This window comes from Nerophis lumbriciformis, linkage group LG32, assembly GCF_033978685.3.
Source record: "Nerophis lumbriciformis linkage group LG32, RoL_Nlum_v2.1, whole genome shotgun sequence".
In the NCBI taxonomy this organism is placed as follows: Eukaryota; Metazoa; Chordata; class Actinopteri; order Syngnathiformes; family Syngnathidae; genus Nerophis; species Nerophis lumbriciformis.
In genome coordinates this window covers 8,414,327-8,436,415 of record NC_084579.2, presented here as the reverse complement: position 1 = coordinate 8,436,415, position 22,089 = coordinate 8,414,327, and the positions used below count along the sequence as shown (strand labels likewise).

The following is a 22,089-nucleotide window of genomic DNA, read 5'->3' as shown; positions in this document are numbered from 1 at the left end:
AACATAATAGTGTGAGAGTCCAGTCCATAGTGGATCTAACATAATAGTGTGAGAGTCCAGTCCATAGTGGATCTAACATAATAGTGTGAGAGTCCAGTCCATAGTGGATCTAACATAATAGTGAGAGTCCAGTCCATAGTGGATCTAACATAATAGTGAGAGTCCAGTCCATAGTGGGGCCAGCAGGAGACCGTCCCGAGCGGAGACAGGTCAGCAGTGCAGAGATGTCCCCAACCGATGCACAGGCGAGCGGTCCACCCCAGGTCCCAACTCTGGACAGCCAGCACTTCATCCATGGCCACCGGACCTGTGCCCCCCCCCCACCCCCCACCCATCCCCCTTCCACAAGGGAGAGAGGGGGGCAGAGCAGGAAAGAAAAGAAACGGCAGATCAACTGGTCTAAAAAGGGGGGTCTATTTAAAGGCTAGAGTATACACGACTGGAGCTTACCGTATTTCCCGTATTATAAGGCGCACTGCCGATGAATGGTCTATTTTCTATTTTTCCATATATAAACCCCGTTTCCATATGAGTTGGGAAATTGTGTTAGATGTAAATATAAACGGAATACAATGATTTGCAAATCCTTTTCAACCCATATTCAGTTGAATATGCTACAAAGACAACATATTTGATGTTCAAACTGATAAACTTTATTTTTTTTTTGCAAATAATAATTAACTTAGAATTTTATGGCTGCAACACGTGACAAAGTAGTTGGGAAAGGGCATGTTCACCACTGTGTTACATGGCCTTTCCTTTTAACAGCCCTCAGTAAACATTTGGGAACTGAGGAGACACATTTTTGAAGCTTCTCAGGTGGAATTCTTTCCCATTCTTGCTTGATGTACAGCTTAAGTTGTTCAACAGTCCGGGGGTCTCCGTTGTGGTATTTTAGGCTTCATAATGTGCCACACATTTTCAATGGGAGACAGGTCTGGACTACAGGCAGGCCAGTCTAGTACCCGCACTCTTTTACTATGAAGCCACGTTGATGTAACACGTGGCTTGGCATTGTCTTGCTGAAATAAGCAGGGGCGTCCATGGTAACGTTGCTTGGATGGCAACATATGTTGCTCCAAAACCTGTATGTACCTTTCAGCATTAATGGCCCCTTCACAGATGTGTAAGTTACCCATGTCTTGGGCACTAATACACCCCCATACCATCACACATGCTGGCTTTTCAACTTTGCGCCTAGAACAATCCGGATGGTTCTTTTCCTCTTTGTTTCCAAAAACAATTTGAAATGTGAACTCGTCAGACCACAGAACACTTTTCCACTTTGTATCAGTCCATCTTAGATGAGCTCAGGCCCAGCGAAGCCGACGGCATTTCTGGGTGTTGTTGATAAACGGTTTTCGCCTTGCATAGGAGAGTTTTAACTTGCACTTACAGATGTAGCGACCAACTGTAGTTACTGACAGTGGGTTTCTGAAGTGTTCCTGAGCCCATGTGGTGATATCCTTTACACACTGATGTCGCTTGTTGATGCAGTACAGCCTGAGGAATCGAAGGTCACGGGCTTAGCTGCTTACGTGCAGTGATTTCTCCAGATTCTCTGAACCCTTTGATGATATTACGGACCGTAGATGGTGAAATCCCTAAATTCCTTGCAATAGCTGGTTGAGAAAGGTTTTTCTTAAACCGTTCAACAATTTGCTCACGCATTTGTTGACAAAGTGGTGACCCTCGCCCCATCCTTGTTTGTGAATGACTGAGCATTTCATGGAATCTACTTTTATACCCAATCATAGCACCCACCTGTTCCCAATTTGCCTGCTCACCTGTGGGATGTTCCAAATAAGTGTTTGATGAGCATTTCTCAACTTTATCAGTATTTATCGCCACCTTTCCCAACTTCTTTGTCACGTGTTGCTGACATCAAATTCTAAAGTTAATGATTATTTGCAAAAAAAAAAAAAAAAAAAATGTTTATCAGTTTGAACATCAAATATGTTGTCTTTGTAGCATATTCAACTGAATATGGGGTGAAAACATACTTGCCAACCTTGAGACCTCCGATTTCGGGAGGTGGAGGGTGGGGGCGTGGTCGGGGGTGGGGCGGGGCGTGGTTGGGGGCGTGGTTAAGAGGGGAGGAGTATATTGACAGCTAGAATTCACCAAGTCAAGTATATATATATATATATATATATATATATATATATATATGTATATATATATATATATATATATATATATCCTGAAAATATGCAAACAAAACTGTGTTTAGATAATTGATCAAAACTTGCATAAATAAATATTAAGGAATATAACATAACTTGGCTTCTGAGAGCTTCAAAATGTAATGAATAAAATACTAAAGTTGTTGATAAACAAGCAATTATTTTAATAATTAAATATGGTCATTTTAAATGAATTATTATGATAATTTAAAATTAATTATTTCAAATATGTTTATTTTAATGTAAAATTCTATGGCTGGATGTAATAAGGAGTCAGAAAAAATAAAAATTAAAATACAATTAATTTTGATGTTTTTAGCAAAATATAGTAAAAATGTATTTATTTATTTATTTATTTTTTTTAATTAATAAATATATTTATTTTTAGGTAAGATAAACATAATAATACAATGTATCTCTAGTCTGGATGATTTAGTTCTTGTCACCCTGTTGTCCTCCCGTAGTGAAAAAAGGCTGTCCTCACTCAGGTCCGCATGGAGCTGGAGGGGGCGTGGCCTCCAGCTCCGGCTGAAAATCGGGAGATTTTCGGGAGAATATTTGTCCCGGGAGGTTTTCGGGAGAGGCGCTGAATTTCGGGAGTCTCCAGGAAAATTCGGGAGGGTTGGCAAGTATGGTTGAAAATGATTTGCAAATCATTGTATTCCGTTTATATTTACATCTAACACAATTTCCCGAAAACATTTTGACAGATTTTTGAGCGCCGTGTGTAATGTTCTTTATTTTCAATGGAACATTTAAAGTTCTGGTGTTGTTTACTGGCGTCATATTGCAGTCTACACGTATCTATTATGTGTGACTGCCATCTACTGGTCACACTTATCGTTACACCATGTACCAAGTTAAATTGCTTCGAGGTCAGTAAGCACAACCGGAATTATTCCATACATTAGGAGCACTGTCGACTTTTGCTGTTACTTTTTTTTTTAGGTGGGATGCACCCAGGGCCGGCCCGTGGCATAGGCCGTATAGGCAAATGCTAAGGGCGCCGTCCATCAGGGGGCGCCACGCCAGTGCCACAAATGTTGGAGAAAAAAAAAAAAAAAAAAAAAGTTGGTATTATTATTTCTAAATACAAAAAATAATCCCACGTTAATTAAAATGCAAAGTAAAGCCTATTTAATAGAAATATTATTTGTTACAACATTACGCCCCCCCCCCCCCCCCCCCCCCCCCCCCCCCCTCTCCCCCGCACGGCGCGCCCCCTCCCTTCCCGTATCATGACTCTTTTTGGACGTCACCACATCAAAAAATCAACACAAGATGTCAAAACGGTCAAAACTGTCAGGTGCCCAGGGAAGAAAAAAGAGAAAAGAAGAGGAGTAGAAACGAGAAAAGACAGAGTTAGCAGGTAGGTAACGTTAGCCTACATGACATTATTTGTCTGTTACAGAATGTGATAGTAACCTGGCTTTTTAGCATTAAGCTAATGTTACATGATTCGGCAATTGCTAATCAATAAATAGCTAGTTCTGTTTTAACGTCGGGTTAATATTGTGGAGGGGGCTAAATTGTTATGGAAAATAATAATGTAACGTTAGGTAATTACAGTACTCACCTTACATTCCTCAGGGATATTTGTATTAGATCTTTTAAGCAGGTGTTTTTTGTTTACATTGTTATTGCCTTCTGGTTAGCTAATGTTTGCCCTGCAGGTAATAGTCACTTTTCCACCCCTTTATATATTAGGTATAGTTGTAAGTAAAAAAAAAAAAAAAGGTCAAAGACAAAGCTATTCGGTTTCTTGTGAGTATATACACTTCACTGCCGATGTGGGGGGGCGCCACCTAAAATCTTGCCTAGGGCGCCAGATTGGTTAGGGCCGGGCCTGGATGCACCAATGGGAGACGTTGATTTGAGATACAAATCTTTTCGGTTAAGAGCTACGCCATCGAACAAATTAAGCTCGTAAATTGAGCTACCGCTGCACAAAAAAATTGTGAAATATTAGGACAGCACTCTAATGAGGTTTTAGCTCATCATCCATGTCATGTGTGATACTTTAAAAACCCCGACAGACTTGCAACGATGTCATATTTTAAGCAAAACAGACCCAAAATCCAATATTCATTTATTTCTGGAAGCGACAGCAGGCAAAACATCACTTTCAGTCCAAATACAAGTCATCATTTGTGTAGAAAAGTTCACTTTTAGATGCGGACGACTCATTAACATGTTTTTTTATGTCCACACAGACTCATTAAAAACCAAGTTTGTTTACGCAGAGATGGCCGAGTCGTCCTTAAAGTGCAAATGAATAAACATTTCATTTCTGCGATCAAAGGTAGTCGTTTACTCTGCATGTCCTTAACATGCACACACTCTCATTATGCACTCACACACACACCGAGGCATCCTGCTCGTTAGTAATCCAGTAAGCACAAATAAACAAACAATACCGTCGGACGAGAACAAAACACAAAAGGAGTGTCATTTTATAAACCAATTATCCATAAAAAAAAAACATGCTTCTGTCTCTATGTATGTGCTAGATTTATTTACTACATGAAGAAGAGTTGCAGTATTCATGTCACCATTGTGCTCTGTATCGCCTTCAAAAAGAACTTCTTGTTCCCATTGCTCTCTGATAGAAAAACAAAAAAAATAAAAAAAATAACACCCTTAAAATGGTCTAGAGCAAGTCCTTTTTACTGGGAAACCCCCCCCCCCAGATCTGACACTGAGAGGACAAACCATGCAAGAAGTAATCACTTCATCTTCTTATGTACAGCTACACATTCAGAAAGTGTCATTTGATGTCAACTTTGCTCAACATATAGCTTTGTAATATTAGTATATTTTTTACCCAGTTGTAAATTTGACAAAGATGAAAGGTTTAATGTAAAAAAAAAAAAAGTTTAAATACTGCACTTAAATAATGTGGACTTCCTGTTTTATTTTGAATGGTGTCGCCTCTAAGCGGAAGTGATGTGTTTAAACCCGTAATATCAATTGAGTCGAGTTGGAGAAAATAAGTAACACTTCATCTTCTTATGTACAGCTACACATTCAGAAAGTGTCATTTGAAGTCAACTTTGCTCAACATATAGCTTTGTAATATTAGTATATTTTTACCCAGTTGTACATTTGACAAGATGAAAGATTTAATGTAAAAAAAAATAAAAAAAAAGTTTAAATACCGAACTTAAATAATGTGGACTTCCTGTTTTATTTTGAATGGTGTCGCCTCTAAGCGGAAGTGACGTGTTTAAACCCGTAATATTAATTGAGTCGAGTTGGAGAAAAGAAGTAAACACTTCATCTTCTTATGTACAGCTACACATTCAGAAAGTGTCATTTGAAGTCAACTTTGCTCAACATATAGCTTTGTAATATTAGTACATTTTTACCCAGTTGTACATTTGACAAGATGAAAGGTTTAATGTAAAAAAAAAAAAAAAAAAGAGTTTCAATATTGCAATTAAATAATGTGGACTTCCTGTTTTATTTTGAAAGGTGTCGTCTCCAAGCGGAAGTGACGTGTTAAACCCGTAATATCAATTGAGTCGAGTTGGAGAAAAGAAGTAATCACTTCATCTTCTTATGTACAGCTACACATTCAGAAAGTGTCATTTGAAGTCAACTTTGCTCAACATATAGCTTTGTAATATTAGTATATTTTTTACCCAGTTGTAAATTTGACAAAGATGAAAGGTTTAATGTAAAAAAAAAAAAAAGTTTAAATACTGCACTTAAATAATGTGGACTTCCTGTTTTATTTTGAATGGTGTCGTCTCTAAGCGGAAGTGATGTGTTTAAACCCGTAATATCAATTGAGTCGAGTTGGAGAAAATAAGTAATCACTTCATCTTCTTATGTACAGCTACACATTCAGAAAGTGTCATTTGAAGTCAACTTTGCTCAACATGTAGCTTTGTAATATTAGTATATTTTTACCCAGTTGTAAATTTGACAAGATGAAAGGTTTAATGTAAATAAAAAAAGTTTAAACACTGCACTTAAATAATGTGGACTTCCTGTTTTATTTTGAATGGTGTCGCCTCTAAGCGGAAGTGATGCGTTTAAACCCGTAATATCAATTGAGTCGAGTTGGAGAAAAGAAGTATCACTTCATCTTCTTATGTACAGCTACACATTCAGAAAGTGTCATTTGAAGTCAACTTTGCTCAACATATAACTTTTGTAATATTAGTATATTTTTACCCAGTTGTAAATTTGACAAGATGAAAGGTTTAATGTAAAAAAATTAAGTAAAAAAAGAGTTTAAATACGGCACTTAAATAATGTGGACTTCCTGTTTTATTTTGAATGGTGCCGCCTCTAAGCGGAAGTGATGTGTTTAAAAACCCGTAATATCAATTGAGTCGAGTTGGAGAACAAGAAAGGTAAAATGATGAAAAACTACTGCATAAATGGTTTCCTAGCTACGTTTATAAAGCTTTGATACCTTCTTTTGGAAACATTAACGTCGAAACGTACAAAATATAACCAAAGTTAAACCCGCTGTAATGAATGGACGTTGAGCCATTGAGCTAACCACAACAATTAAGTGTCAAGTGTGCTAAAGGCTAGCGAGCTAATTTGTGTATTTTCTAGAATAATGGCGCAGGAAAGTGAGGAAGACTTCAACACCCTGGAAAAGGTCTTCTTTAAGACGACTGAGAACCTGGATAACTTGGGATTCATGGCGCGTTAGTTGGATGCAGAACTTAAACAAGGTACCACTTTTCAACCTATAGGTTTGGGCTTTTTTTTATGCCTATCAGGTGAGTTGAATGAAATGAGTTTATTTCGGTCATATAATCAACCATTTTGTGTGATCAATTTAACAGCACAGATTATACATATTAACAATCAGACACACACAAAAAGAAAAAGAATGACCGAAAAAGGAATAGGCTTATATGTGCCTATCCGATACATTCACTTTAAATTAGATTGCCTGGAACATCAACGTTAAAAAATTCAATGGGATGAAAGTAATCGTTGCTATATTTTATAATTTTCCATTATTTCACCTTTTCAAGGCTTTCTTAAACCTAGGCTGACCATACGTCCTGTTTTCCCCGGACATGTCCTCTTTTGCGGGGGTGTCCGGGGTTTCTTAAATCATACTTGCCAACCTTGAGACCTCCGATTTCGGGAGGTGGGGGTTGGGGGCGTGGTTGGGGGCGTGGCTAAGAGGGGAGGAGTATATTTACAGCTAGAATTCACCAAGTCAAGTATTTCATATATATATATATATATATATATATATATATATATATATATATATATATATATATATATATATGTCTTAATAAGGTTATCTAAAAAATAGTGCTCGATACCGTAGTAGAGCGCAATAACATTTTCAAAGAGAACGGCCTACGGATCACGATTGAAGCCAACAAGCAAACCGTCAACTCCCTTGACGTCACTTTCAACCTGAGAAATAACAGCTACCAACCATTCACGAAACCCAACACAACACTCCAATACGTGCACCATGACAGCAACCACCCACCCACCACCACGAAAAGAATACCTACCGGAATTAATAAAAGGCTATCGATGCTGTCATCTAGCAAAGCTGAATTTGACCAAGCAACCCCCCCGTACCAAAAAGCCCTTGATGAAAGCGGATACAATTTCACCCTCACCTATGAACCCACGCCAGGAAACCAGCCAAAAAAGAACAGAAAACGAAACGACATCATCTGGTACAATCCCCCATACAGCAAAAACGTCTCAACTAACATTGGACACAAATTCCTCAATCTGATTGACAAACACTTTCCCAAAGACAACACCCTAAGAAAAGTATTCAACAAGAACAACATTAAATTGAGCTACAGCTGTATGAACAATATACGACAAATCATCTCAAACCACAACAAAACAATTGCAAATGAGCCGTCGGCCCCCGGACAGAGCGACTCCAAAACCAACAAAGGCTGTAACTGTCGAAAGAAACCTGATTGCCCTCTCAACGGGGGGTGCTTACAAACATCAGTTGTCTACCAATCTAAGGTAATACGCAAGGACATTAACACATCCGACACATATGTAGGATTAACCGAGGGAGAATTCAAAACCAGATGGAACAATCACAAGGCTTCTTTCAGGAACCAAAACCTGCGGAATACCACAGAACTCAGCAAACACATTTGGGACCTCAAAGACAATAATGTTGAATATTCAATAACATGGCAAATTCTTGCATCCAGCACACCTTACAATAGTGGTAATAAAAGATGCAACCTATGCTTGAAAGAGAAACTGTTTATTATTTACCGTCCAGACCTGTCATCCCTCAACAAGTGCAGCGAAATTGTAACAGCATGCCGCCACAGACGGAAACACCTCCTAGGTAACACATGAGCCAATCACCACGCCCCTACGCCAGCCTGTACCCACCCACTCTGTGCCCTATATAAACCATGGTATGTGAATGCTCCCATTAAAATCTCCTGATGATTGAGGGAACCCCCCCTCATGAAACAGGCCTGTAGAGATGAAATAGTCTTGTGATTTTTTTCCCCACACATACATATATATATATATATATATATATATATATATATATATATATATATATATATATATAATATAAATAAAAGAAATACTTGAATTTCAGTGTTCATTTATTTACACACATACACACACATAACACTCATCTACTCATTGTTGAGTTAAGGGTTGAATTGTCCATCCTTGTTCTATTCTCTGTCACTATTTTTCTAACCATGCTAAACACCCTTTCGCAGGTACCCAGAAAGGTTTCAAGTACCACCAAAAAAACTGAATCTCTGAAGACAGTATAAAAATCTGAGTTTAAAGGTGTACAAATACTGTTTGTATAATAAGCATGTTATTGTTTACAAATGAGGGTTAAGAGTTCAGTACTAAAAAAAGAAAGAAAAGAATGTGGCTTAAGTACAGTTTTTTAATTAAGCTGCTGCATTTTTTGGTTGGGTTGTTTATTTCTTTTGAGTAACTTCTACATTTCTAAAAGGGGAGGAATGTAATAGAGTGATCTATGTTTGTCTGTTGCCATCTCCTGGTGAATGTTGGCTATAGCGTACTGGGGTTACTTTTTGGTTGGCCAACGATTTACGTGGTGTTGCGGCGCACCTGACGTCAAGTGTGTGAGTCTGTTCTGAAGTCTACAGTAAAGAGACGTACTTCATCACCTCGCCTGTTTATTGCCTCCAACTCAATATATTACAACAACATTGCTGTTTACGGCAGACGAACTGCTTTACGGTAGAATAAAACATGACTGCTGTTGTTGTGTGTTGTTACCGCGCTGGGAGGACGTTAATGAAACTGCCTAACAATAAACCCACATAAGAAACCAAGAACTCGCCCTCCATCATTCTACAGTTATAATGTGTTTGGGCAGGCACGCTGTTTATATCGTGGGAAAGCGGACGTGAATAGAGGCTGTTGACAGTCACTCAGGTCCGCATGGAGCTGGAGGGGGCGTGGCTTCCAGCTCCGCCTGAATTTCGGGAGAAAATTTGTCCCGGGAGGTTTTCGCGAGAGGCGCTGAATTTCGGGAGTCTCCCGGAAAATCCGGGAGGGTTGGCAAGTATGCTTAAATGCCTCAAATGTCCGGCATTTTGAGTTAGGGTTGCGTGTATTTTCAATGTACGTCCAGGGTTAAGTTAAGAAGGGGTTAAACAAAACAACTGAAGGTGTGCGCACGCAGAAACATTCGTGAGGGAGGGGCAGAGACAGAGAGCGAGAGAGAGCTCGTGAGTGGAGAGACAGACATAAAAACAAGAAATGCCGAAACGTAAATGCAACTTCACGGATGATTTGTGGAAAAAGTATTCGTGTTTTCGTCCTGGCCGTGACACATAGGAAGCAGAATGCACTGTGTGCAAAGCAGGAACGTATGCAGCTGTGGCAAATAAAGGGGCCAAAGATCTACAAGCCCATATCGACACGACAAAGCACAAAACAGCTGTGCAGGGCGAGAGCTCGTCTGCTAAATTAACAGAGTACTTTGTGCGACCTGGAAAAGGAGAAGACATTGTAAACGCAGCTGAGGGTGTTTTAGCATTCCACACAGTTACAGAATATAAGTGTGACTTATTTTGTTATACTGTCAAGCAGTGTTGGCGTTACCACACTTTTTGTGTCTTTTTAAGCATTTATCTCTTTTTTTTTACCTACCGCCCGGCTTGCTTGTTTTTTTATTGTCTCGATTATTGCTTTCCACCAGTGTTTTGTTTTGTTTATATTTGCCGGGTCACATTTCCGTCCCCGTTTATTGCGTTTTTATTGGTCGTAAATTTTGATTGGCCGAAAGTTTTGCCAATGACAAACACTTCCTCAGTTTGCACTGGGACGAGTTTAGCGCGAGGTGCTGTCAAAAGAAAGACTTGATGGTAAACACTAAGGTGAGTGTAAAGTCAACCTTTTTAACTTCATCCTGTGCCAAGTTTCCAGTAAATGACTTGTTTTAGTCTTTGTGAGTCCATGGAAACTTCACTTTTATCTCCCGCTGGATCATACTTGCCAACCTTGAGACCTCCGATTTCGGGAGGTGGGGGGCGGGGGCGTGGTTAAGATATATATATATGTATATATATATAAGAAATACTTGACTTTCAGTGAATTCTAGCTATATATATATATATATATATAAATAAAATAAATACTTGAATTTCAGTGTTCATTTACAAACTACAACTCACAAACACTTTAGAGTTAGGCTCCACCATCAGAATGTGTACTTAAACTTATAAAGATCACATGGATATTATTCAGTGAGTTGATTCACCAAAACTAACCTGTTACACAGGACGTTTCAATTGTTCACAGACTGGTCGCGCTCATCAGAATGACAAGACACTTCCGGTCTGCAGGTGATAGCATTCAATTGGGAAGAAACGCCCTACTGCCCCCTACTGACCAATGTGAATACTGATAAATGTGTAATGACAGCTCCAAAAACGAATTCAAACCACAAAATAAAATAAATAAATCAACACAAAAATGTGACACATTATGGGTGGGTCACATATGCATGTACAGTAGATGGCAGTATTGTCCTGTTTAAAAGTGTCACAACATTGCTGTTTACGGCAGACGAACTGCTTTATGGTAGACACTGTTGTTGTGTGTGGTCAACACGTCACTCAGGTCCGCCTGAGGTTTTCGGGAGAGGCGCTGAATTTCGGGAGTCTCCCGGAAAATCCGGGAGGGTTGGCAAGTATGCGCTGGATCCACATTGTTCCAGGATGGAGACAGGCTAGCTGTTAGCTTCAAGCTAACTAGCACCAGATCAGACTCCTCCACCCCAAAAACATACTTTTAAAAATGTGTTTTCCATCCATCCATCCATTTTCTACTTCTTTTTTTATTATTTTTTTTAATGAATGAAGTAACGTTTATGACAACCTTATTCCAAAACACAATATAGAATGTGAGATATAACAGGATAATGCATACATTTATCTTATGTTTTCAAAACGCTTACAAAAAAGTGGGACCCCAACATTTTACTGTGGTACCCTATTTTTATGACTTGATGGGGTCCCTGGGACCCCATTTTGAAAATTCCTAGCACCAACACTGCTGTCAACAGAGGAGAAAAATGCTTTATTTAAATAAATATATTATTTATAAAGCAAGTTTGAGTATCATTGGCAAATTTTCACCTAGTCCCGGCCTTGGCGTGCTGCCCGCCTTGGCACGCATGTATGTGTCCTCTTTTTGCAATTTCAGAATATGGTCAGCCTATTGAACCTTAACAAAGAATGTCTTCAACTCATCACTGAGCTTGTTCCACCATTTAACTCCTATTCGTTCTTACTTGACATATTTCAAAAATCAATATCCCCCTTAAATTATATTTTTCTCCTCTTAATTGAAATAACCTAAGAATCATACTTGCCAACCTTGAGACCTCCGATTTCGGGAGGTGGGGGGTGGGGGTGGGGGCGGGGGGCGTGGTTAAGAGGGGAGGAGTATATTTACAGCTAGAATTCACCAAGTCAAGTATTTCATATATATACTGTATATATATATATATATATATATGTATATATATACATATATATATATATATATGTATATATATATATGTATATATATATGTATATATATATATATGTATATATATATGTATATATGTGTGTATATATATACATATGTATGTATATATATATATATATATATAAGAAATACTTGACTTTCAGTGAATTCTAGCTATAAATATATATATTTTTTATTATATATATATATAAAAAATTATATATATATATTTATTATATATTCATATATTTGTATATACGTATATACAAATAAAATAAATACTTGAATTTCAGTGTTCATTTATTTACACATAAACACACACATAACACTCATCTACTCATTGTTGAGTTAAGGGTTGAATTGTCCATCCTTGTTCTGTTCTCTGTCACTATTTTTCTAACCATGCTGAACACCCTCTCTGATGATGCATTGCTGTGTGGCACGCACAAAAGTGCTTTCATCAAATGCACTAGATGGCAGTATTGTCCTGTTTAAGAGTGTCACAACATTGCTGTTTACGGCAGACGAACTGCTTTACGGTAGACGAAAACGTGACTGCTGTTGTTGTGTGTTGTTACCGCGGTGGGAGGACGTTAATGAAACTGCCTAACAATAAACCCACATAAGAAACCAAGAACTCGCCCTCCATCATTCTATAGTTATAACGTGATTGGGCAGGCACCTTGTATATATTGTGGGAAAGCGGACTCAGGTCCGCATGGAGCTGGAGGGGGCGTGGCCTCCAGCTCCGCCTGCATTTCGAGAGAAAATTTGTCCCGGGAGGTTTTCGGGAGAGGCGCTGAATTTCGGGAGTCTCCCGGAAAATCCGGGAGGGTTGGCAAGTATGCTCAGAATACAAGCTGGAAGGCTGTTGTTCTTTACTCAAAACATAATTTCCATTGTTTTTAAAAACACAATATCTGAACATTTTAACACATTAGAACTTATAAATAATGGATTGGTAGGTTCACAGTAGCCATACTTGCCAACCCTCCCGGATTTTCCGGGAGACTCCCGAAATTCAGCGCCTCTCCCGAAAACCTCCCGGGACAAATTTTCTCCCGAAAATCTCCCGAAATTCAGGCGGAGCTGGAAGCCACGCCCCCTCCAGCTCCATGCGGACCTGAGTGACGTCAGGTGCGCAACACCGCGTAAATCGTTGGCCAACCAAAAAGTAACCCAAGTACGCTATTGCCAACATTAACCAGGAGATGGCAACAGACAAACATAGATCACTATTACATTCCTCCCCTTTTAGAAATGTATAGAAGTTACTCAAAATAAATAAACAACCCAACCAAAAAATGCAGCAGTTCTATTAAAAAACTGTACTTAAGCCACATTCTTTTCTTTTTTTTTTTTAGAACTGAACTCTTAACCCTCATTTGTAAAAAATAACATGCTTATTATACAAACAGTATTTGTGCACCTTTAACACAGATTTTTATACTGTCTTCAGAGATTCAGTTTTTTTGGTGGTACTCGAAACCTTTCTGGGTACCTGCGAAAGGGTGTTCAGCATGGTTAGAAAAATAGTGACAGAGAATAGAACAAGGATGGACAATTCAACCCTTAACTCAACAATGAGTAGATGAGTGTTATGTGTGTGTATATGTGTAAATAAATGAACACTGAAATTCAAGTATTTCTTTTATTTATATATATATATATATATATATATATATATATATATAGCTAGAATTCACTGAAAGTCAAGTATTTCTTATATATATATATATATATATATATATGAAATACTTGACTTGGTGAATTCTAGCTGTAAATATACTCCTCCCCTCTTTGCCCCGCCCCAACCATGCCCCCGCCCCACCCCGACCACCCCCCACCTCCCGAAATCGTAGGTCTCAAGGTTGGCAAGTATGACAGCAGCAGGCTTTGTGTATTATTCTAATGACCCTTTTTTGAAGTTTAATTATTGGGTCTATGTTTGTTTTATAAACATTTCCCCAAACATCAACACAATATGTTAAATATGGAAAAATATAACACATGCAGTCATTTCTTATTCAGCATGTCATACTTTATAAAGAATAGCAATGGATTTGGATATTTTCCCCATTATGTATTCAATATGCGCTTTCCAACATAATTTATGATCAATTATTAGTTATAGTTCCGTTATAGTTCCTTGACTTATAGTCAGTATTTGCTGCCTGCTGTTCAACTTTAAAAACAATTCCAGTGTATCCTGCATGTGGTAAAATGATACTTGAGCTGTCTTTTGAGGACTCAAAGCAATTTATGCACATGATAGCACAACTAACTATGGCTTTTAACAAGCTTGTTTAAAATATGTAATTGAAGGGTTTCAAAGTATGGCACAGGAAAACATATTGTGGACTCCCGTAGACTCCTGCATTGTAAGAGCTAAAAAAAAATAAAACATTTCTGCCTTTGACATAACTATAGGCCGCTTAGTAGGTTTTTTAAAAAATGTTTCTATAGGCCCGCTTCTCACTTTGGAAACCGCTGATTTAATAAGTAATTCTTGATGGTAAGTTTTGTGTGATCGCATGACAGTATCATTTATTTCACAATGTTTTCCCCTGAAACAGTGAAGAAGTCCCAAACGATAGCAGCCACGTTTACTTAGTTATTTATTTACTTTACTTATTTACTTCGGGTAAATCTACGACATGAGTTGGAGAAAAGAAGCGCTTGATTTGCTCACCCTAACCCACCTACAGCAGAGTACAGTATGGGCAATCCCGCATCATTCGACCAATTTTTATTTTGCTGACATGCACGCTGTTTTGTTTTCTTTAAAAATCTATATATTAAATTAGCTTTGAAAATTAAACATATCAAAATGGGACCCCACATCTTTGGACTTTTCAGTGTGTGGCCCCTAGTGGAAAAAGTTTTGACACGCCTGATCTAGAGCTAAGAGATCATGAAAAAGTCCTTCCTCTAACTTGGAGATATATAATTGTAAACATATTCCGTCATCAATGACTACTAAGGTGCCCTTGTGCAAGGCACTTGACTGCACAGATTTAGTTTTGTAAGTGATATGAAACACTCTCAGGAAAAAAGCAGTGCGACCTTGTCTAGACAGAAAAAGATAAATCCATAAATAAAGTGTCTGACCGAGCAAGGATCGCTGAGGTCAGACTAGAAAGAGAAAGCGTGGAGACGCGAGGATGCAAACCTCTCAGATCACCTCCCACAGAATGACACCTGAACACTTCTCTGCGTTTTGTCCTCCCTGAAGGCGCTAACTTGAACCTCGAGCCTGTCATCGTCTTCGTCTCGTTCCTCCTCGCCTTCGTCGCCCTCCTCGTACATGTTGGGCTCCTCCACAGACATCTCCATGTTGGGCTTGTACCTGTCGAAGGTCTTTGCCTCGCTATACTCGTAGATGGTGGGAAGGCTACCGCGTAAACCAAAGCGCCGCCGCAGGGCCACCAGCAGCGGCTGCGGCACAGTGAAGATGTCGACGTTGTTGCCCAGGTCGATCCACGCCAGCTTGGGGAAATTCTTGGGGTCTTTCACAGCCTCCGTCAGGTCCTTCAGGACGGCCACGGTGAGGCGGTTACCGTTCACGGCGAGCGTGGTCAGTTTCGGGAGGCCGCCGAGGGGCGACAGGAGCAGACGAAGGCTCTCGTCCTGCAGCCCGGTGAAGCTCAGGTCCACCGCTGACACCGCGTCACTGCCGCCCTGCAGGTAGAAGGCCACGCGGTGGACGTCTCTGCCCGAGAGCGGGATGCCGGAGAGGTTGACTACGTCACCGGACAGCTTCTTCTTCAGGGTGGTCTTCAGACTGTTGGGAAAAACAAAGTGTCAGGTTCAAACACTGATGACATCTATTAAACAAGACAAGAGGCAAAGAATTAAACAGAGACAGAATTCAATTTGGACTCAATATTGAGGAGAGTCGTCTGTACACTGTACCCTTGAACCATATCTCAGCACGCTCTGCCAAAAGATTGCATGCCTCCTTCTTTTATTTTGGACCCTCCCCGACCACATGGCCACCCCTGTTTCCAAAGGACAAAGGTCGCAAAAAGTTCACTGAAAAGGTCGTAAACAATTCACAGAAAAGGTCAGTTCAAAAAGAGTTCGTAAAATAGTTAAAAAAAAAGGTCCATAAAATAGTTAAAAAAGATGTTCGTAAACCAGTTCAAAAAGGAGATTCAAAATGAGGTCGTCTGGAAATTGGGCAGATCCTGTCTTCTCTCCGCTTTGAAGTCCTTGGGTTAGAACAATATCTTTCTGTTGATTACCATACATGAAAGAACACAGGAACACCTTCATCTTGCTTTACCCCCCTACACAGTGGAGTTTTACGAGCCTTACTCTTGGTAGGTTTCAAAGACAGCTTTTGTCTTCTCAGCAGACCCTCAATGTAACACAAAGTTTTTGTGATAATTTAGAAACAATTATTCTAACACAAAGCAACTGAAAGTCAGTGCAGAATTTAGTTAGGATAGGAAATACTTTTATTTGATCACAAGGACTGGACTGACTTGCTCATGTTCCTTAAGAAGGAGTATCATCTTTGAGGATTTTATTTGGCTGGTACATTTCATAACCAGGAGGCATAACAATAACAAACCAGACCTCATGCTGTTTCTTGCAGTCTATGTGGTCTATGCCTCTGGTTTTCGTCTGTGTAAACAAGGCGTTTGTTGTTTGTTTGTTGTATTGTATTTACTGTACATTTTACATGCTTCTTTTTCTATTTTTGCAATAGAAAATGTTTCCACCAGCTAACTTCTACTACGGAACCACTGCACACAAAAGGGTGAACATTTGTTAGAACCCTCCTATCAGACATGTTGAATAGTAAAACTGTCACCACGTGATGTTCCTTAATTTAACTGAAGCATGTCTTAAATAAATCATACCATATCGTGTTACCTGCGATATTATTTTTTTCTGACTATTACTCTACTTGATGGCGCTGTTATTAAACACAATAAATCTGACTGACTTGAAGTTTCTCACACTGTTCTGCCGAATCTCCACAAAATTTTATATACACTAATAGGGATGGGTATTGTTTACATTTTAACTAAATACTAAGTACCAAATTGCTATTTGAATAACGGTGTCAGTTAAGTTAAAGTTAAAGTACCAATGATTGTCACACACACACACACGAGGTGTGGTGAAATTTGTCCTCTGCATTTGACCCATCCCCTTGTTCACCCCCTGGGAGGTGAGGGGAGCAGTGGGCAGCAGCGGTGCCGCGCCCGGGAATCATTTTTGGTGATTTAACCCCCAATTCCAACCCTTGATGCTGAGTGCCAAGCATCAAATCAAATCAAATCAACTTTATTAGGGAGGTAATGGGTCCCATTTTTATAGTCTTTGGTATGACTCGGCCGGGGTTTGAACTCACAACCTACCGATCTCAAGGCGGACACTCTTTCTAAAAATGAAAAACATGTAAAAAAACATTTGCCCAAAATCATGCAGTCCTTGTACACACCTTTATGGGATTGACAAACACGTGTCTGTAAAGTTTGAGCAAGATTTCTTGAAAATTATGGCGGCCCTCAAGCAAAAGGTCTAAGAAACTTTGCAAATAATTGTCTATAAGTTAGTGACCATTTGTCTAAGATAACATCATGTGGTGTATTTTCTTTTTACATATGTAGCATGTCGGAGGCAGATATTTACATATATCCATATTTAAGTGTTACTTCTTTACTTTCATAGTCATATTACAAGACACCTAGTGTTCTTCCTGTTGTTCTCTTTTGGTTGTCTGCAAGTACTGTATGTGTCAACCTTGATTTTGTGGTATGCAGGGAGTAGACATAACTCCTTTCTCTTATCTGTTCCTGTGCCCAGCTGAGGAGGACAATGGGTATGGGTTCGGGCTGGAGGAAGAGACAAGGAGGGTGGGCGCGAGAGACACTGTATAGATGAGAAGGTTTCCGTATTTTAGATTAGACCATTTTAGCTGCGCTAGTGAACACTTTCCGTACTGGATTGGTCTCACGTTTATTTTCAAAGCTTTGAAAATAAATCACAAAATACCCATTCTGTCTGGTGGTCACATTGAACTCAGCTTATGTGTCATCAAAAGAACTTGGGAGTGACCAGCAACTTAAATTCCCTGGGAGGAACATCTGATCCAAACGCAACAAGCATAATCTGCAGATACAAGTAATTGTTTCATCCAGTAGACACATTTAGAACAGCTGTTTCTTTCATTCAAAAATTTCGACTCATTTTTATACTTAGCAAACTCATAATGCGGGCCGGATAAAACCTGTTCGCGGGCCGTACGTTTGACACCCCTGGTTTAGGGGAAACCCTGCAACCATCTTTGCGTTGCCACCGTGGAAAAAAGCTATAATTGCAAAGTATGCAAAAAGTCAACAAAGCGTAAGCTCAAATAGAGTAGAGCAAAGCGCTGCCATCAATAATGTAATGAGAGAATTAGCATTTGAATGCACTTCAGTCTGAAGTAATGATTTCTGTCTCCTGGGCGGGGACGTCAGCCGATGACTCTTGTCACTTTGCAGTGTCTCTTCATTTCCGTGAAAGCACCTCTGTGCAAAACAAATGTAAGACGGAGTGACATGGAGAATAAACACGGGAAGAAATGATCCTCCATTGCTGCTTTCAGGGCCAGTTCGTAACAAATATGTCATCTTGGTTTGTTGATGCTTTAGTTTTACCCCCCCAGGACCAGTGTCACTTTCAAAAACTGCCACTCATGGAGACATAAAGTGTTATCTTCTGAAGATGTCATTCTGGTGGGATTGTCTCTTGAAATCTACTGTAAAAGAGTTTCCAAGAGATGCTTAAAATGAAGTGTCGAGTTGTGGGCAATACGTTTTTATTGGAAGGACACAGCAAAAAAAAATCATTAAATACATGAATCATTGAGAAAAAGATTCTCTGTTTAATATTCTGTAATGACTATACTGTAGTCCATCTCCTACTCCATATACTTTCTGTTTATCATCCTCTGATCCATGGTGATGTTTCCTCTTTCAAATGTACATTTTTATAGATTATTATTAAAATGTCATTAGTTTTTCTGCCTGTTTTCATTCCGCTATCCATCAAACATTGTAGCGCTATGATTAATGACGCGTGTGCACTCAATGATAAATTGTATTCTTATTTGGTGTATTCATAGCAAGTAATGAGTGCAGCGATACATTACTTTCTCTTATGATGCAGTTAAAAAAAGATATTTATTTTGGGAATCTAATCTAATAACACTAGTCTTTGTATGCACACCTTTTTAAGCGATAATGGTTTAGTTTATTTTGAACATGCATGTTTATACTTGCTCTGTTCAACATGTACTGAAAAGGAAGAAGCATAGGTTATTTAATAAAACACATTCTCTATTAAGTAAAGAAAAGAATAGTGTGACAGTCAGGTTAATAAAGTTACCGGCATCATTTACGTGCGTTTTTTACTATATACAGTACAGGCCAAAAGTTTGGACACACCCTCTCCTCATTCAATGCCTTTTCTTTATTTTCATGACTATTTACATTGTAGATTGTCACTGAAGGCATCACAACTATGAATTAACACAAGTGGAGTTATGTACTTAACAAAAAAAAGGTGAAATAACTGAAAACATGTTTTGTATTCTAGTTTCTTCAAAATAGCCACCTTTTGCTCTGATTACTGCTTTGCACACTCTTAGCATTCTCTCGATGAGCTTCAAGCATACCTGTGAAGTGAAAACCATTTCAGGTGACTACCTCTTGAAGCAGGACTTCCGAAATGAGGACAAGACGGCGCTCGCCAAATCCTCTCATCAGTGAAGCATGTTTAAAGGGGAACATTATCACAATTTCAGAAGGGTTAAAACCATTAAAAATCAGTTCCCAGTGGCTTATTTTATTTTTCAAAGTTTTTTTCAAAATTTTACCCATCACGCAATATCCCTTAAAAAAAGCTTCAAAGTGCCTGATTTTAACCATCGTTATATACACCCGTCCATTTTCCTGTGACGTCACATAGTGATGCCGACACAAACAAACAAGGCGCATAAAACAGCAAGATATAGCGACATTAGCTCGGATTCAGACTCGGATTTCAGCGGCTTAAGCGATTCAACAGATTACGAATGTATTGAAACGGATGGTTGTAGTGTGGAGGCAGGTAGCGAAAATGAAATTGAAGAAGAAACTGAAGCTATTGAGCCATATCGGTTTGAACCGTATGCAAGCGAAACCGACGAAAACGACACGACAGCCAGCGACACGGGAGAAAGCCAGGACGAATTCGGCGATCGCCTTCTAACCAACGATTGGTATGTGTTTGTTTGGCATTAAAGGAAACTAACAACTATGAACTAGGTTTACAGCATATGAAATACATTTGGCAACATGCACTTTGAGAGTGCAGACAGCCCAATTTTCATCAATTAATATATTCTGTAGACATACCCTCATCCGCGCTCTTTTCCTGAAAGTTGATCTGTCCAGTTTTGCAGTTGATGTCAGCAGGCCAGGGAAGCTAGGGTCGATATTCTTCTCTTGATCATCTTCGGTGGCATAAGGGACGGTGTGAACCAAGACATCCAGGGGGTTTAGCTCGCTCGTCTGCGGGAACAAACTGCCGCCATTGCTTGCCGTGCTACCGAGGTCCTTTGTCCCTGAATTGCGCACACACTCCGGCAGATTCAATGGGGGTCTGGCGGCAGATTTCTTTGACTTTATCGTTGGAAATGCATCTGCTTTGAGTGTCGCAGGATATCCACACATTTTTGCCATCTCTGTCGTAGCATAGCTTTCGTCGGTAAAGTGTGCGGAACAAACGTCCAATTTCTTGCCACTTTCGCATCTTTGGGCCACTGGTGCAACTTGAATCCGTCCCTGTTCGTGTTGTTACACCCTCCGACAACACACCGACGAGGCATAATGTCTCCAAGGTACGGAAAACAGTCGAAAAAACGGAAAATAACAGAGCTGATTTGACTCGGTGTTTGAGAAAATGGCGGATTGCTTCCCGATGTGACGTCACAACGTGACGTCATCGCTCCGAGAGCGAATAATAGAAATGCGTTTAATTCGCCAAAATTCACCCACTTAGAGTTCGGAAATCGGTTAAAAAAATATATGGTCTTTTTTCTGCAACATCAAGGTATATATTGACGCTTACATAGGTCTGGTGATAATGTTCCCCTTTAATATAATCTGTGGGATTTCTAACAATTAGGAAGGTTTGTGTCATGTTGTCCTTTTACAGAAACCATATTAAAACAAAACATATATATTTTTTCCTCATCTTTTTCCATTTTCATACATTTTTTAAAAATCTCCAAGGAGCCTCTAGGACGGCGCAAAAGAGCCGCTTGTGGCTCGAAAGCCGCGCGTTGCTGACCCCCTGTGTAGAGCGGTTTGAAAAAAAAAGCATAATATTTCATCTACAAATATTTGCATGAATAAAACAAATTGTCCAGTCCATTGTTGGGTGTAATGTTTCATAGAGTACACTTATTGAAAATATAAAAAACCTTCAATTTGCAATTAATCATGATTAATTAACTGGGGACAAAATGCAATTATCACAGTTAAATATTCTAATTTTATGTATTTTTATCTATTTATCTGAGTACCATGTTCTTATGTTTTTTATGTGTCATGAATTCATACTTGCCAACCTTGAGACCTTCGATTTCGGGGGGGGGGCGTGGTTGGGGTGGGGTGGGGCGGGGGCGTGGCTAAGAGGGGAGGAGTATATTTACAGCTAGAATTCACCAAGTCAAGTATTTCATATATATATATATATATATATATATATATATATATATATATATATATGTCTTAATAAGGTTATCCAAAAAATAGTGCTCGATACCGTAGTAGAGCGCAATATATGTGTGTGTGGGAAAAAAAATCACAAGACTAATAGTCTTGTGATTTTTTTTCCCACACAC

At 39.2% G+C, this 22,089-nt stretch overlaps 1 protein-coding gene across 1 annotated transcript in view; it reads left to right on the top strand.

The window, feature by feature from the left end:
- Positions 1-6,761: 6,761 nt before the first annotated feature.
- ggt1b (gamma-glutamyltransferase 1b) overlaps positions 6,762-22,089 on the top strand; it is a 156,500-nt gene continuing 141,172 nt past the window's right edge. Inside the window, exon 1 of the mRNA XM_061927458.2 lies at positions 6,762-6,883. The gene's annotated coding sequence lies outside the window, so the exon portion shown is untranslated. The remainder of the gene's footprint in view (positions 6,884-22,089) is intronic.